Consider the following 1,160-nt stretch of genomic DNA (forward strand, 5'->3'; position numbering starts at 1 on the left):
TGATCAAGTGTTCTGGGATTCTCATTCTTCTCAGAGTCAGTCACAGTTTGTTGTGATCCACACAGTTAAATGCCTTTGCATAATCAATGAAACACAGATAGATTGTGTTATATCTGGAATGTGGTCCTCTTATACTGACCACATGGCCACTATTGACCTTCAGTGACAAGGCGCTCACTCTTGGTTACAGAGACCTCTGGCTGCTGTTACACCCAATTCTGCCAAGTATGCTTTGTGAGTCCAAATTGAAGAAAATTGGTTACTGTAGTCAGAATATCCTCACCTGTACAGGGGAAAAGTAATACTTGTCTTTCGTATTTCAGAAAAAGGTAATAAAGTGTGATGGTTGAGAGAAATAAGCTTTGCTTTCAGGCCAACATCCAAGCTTTAGTTTTACCATGTAGTGCAGTGTGTTTTGAGAAAAGTTACTTGCTATTTCTGAGCCTCAGTGTCCTCACCTAGATAGTGAGTGGGTAAAACAGTTATAAGGATGAAATTCACTCCTATAGTTTTAGGTACTTTGTATAATGTTTGGCATATTGTGAGTGCTCACAGTTGTGGCATATTTATATATTGATAGGTACATGTGTGTGGAAGTTAAAGTACATTTACAGCAAGTAACTTTTAAATAATAAAGAAAAATTCATGTCTGTTGAGCATTTTACTATTCTTTTAAAACCTAGCGCTTGTGTGACAAACATCTAAGGATCCCAAATGAGGCAAATGTTACCCACAGGAAGATGGGGCCCTGTGCTTCTTATCTCTCGTCCCACCCTCTATTGGGGAGTTATATAATAGGACTGTGCTTTTCCTATTTTAGTATTAATCTTCACAACTATCCTCCAAATCAGGAATGATCAGTCTCATTTTACAGATACATTGAGCTCAGAAAATATAAGTAAGTGTAGGCTCTCTTGTGGCGTTGTCTGTAGCATGGTGCACTGCTAGCCAGAAGACTGTGTCTCTGGTGACTCAAATCCACTGGCTGCCTCATGAAAGGAAGTTGGGCAGTCTCGCTTAGAAGCACGAGTGCATGGGACCTTCTAAAGAGCAAATTTCTGTGCTCATAAAAAACTTTTCCCCAACAGAATGAAAAGAAAAACTATAGACTGGGAACAAACATTTGGTAATTCCATCTCAGACAAGAGTCTTTTTTTTTT

This window comes from Elephantulus edwardii, unplaced genomic scaffold, assembly GCF_000299155.1.
Source record: "Elephantulus edwardii isolate Elephantulus edwardi_28Jun2011 unplaced genomic scaffold, EleEdw1.0 scaffold00052, whole genome shotgun sequence".
NCBI classification, from domain to species: domain Eukaryota; kingdom Metazoa; phylum Chordata; class Mammalia; order Macroscelidea; family Macroscelididae; genus Elephantulus; species Elephantulus edwardii.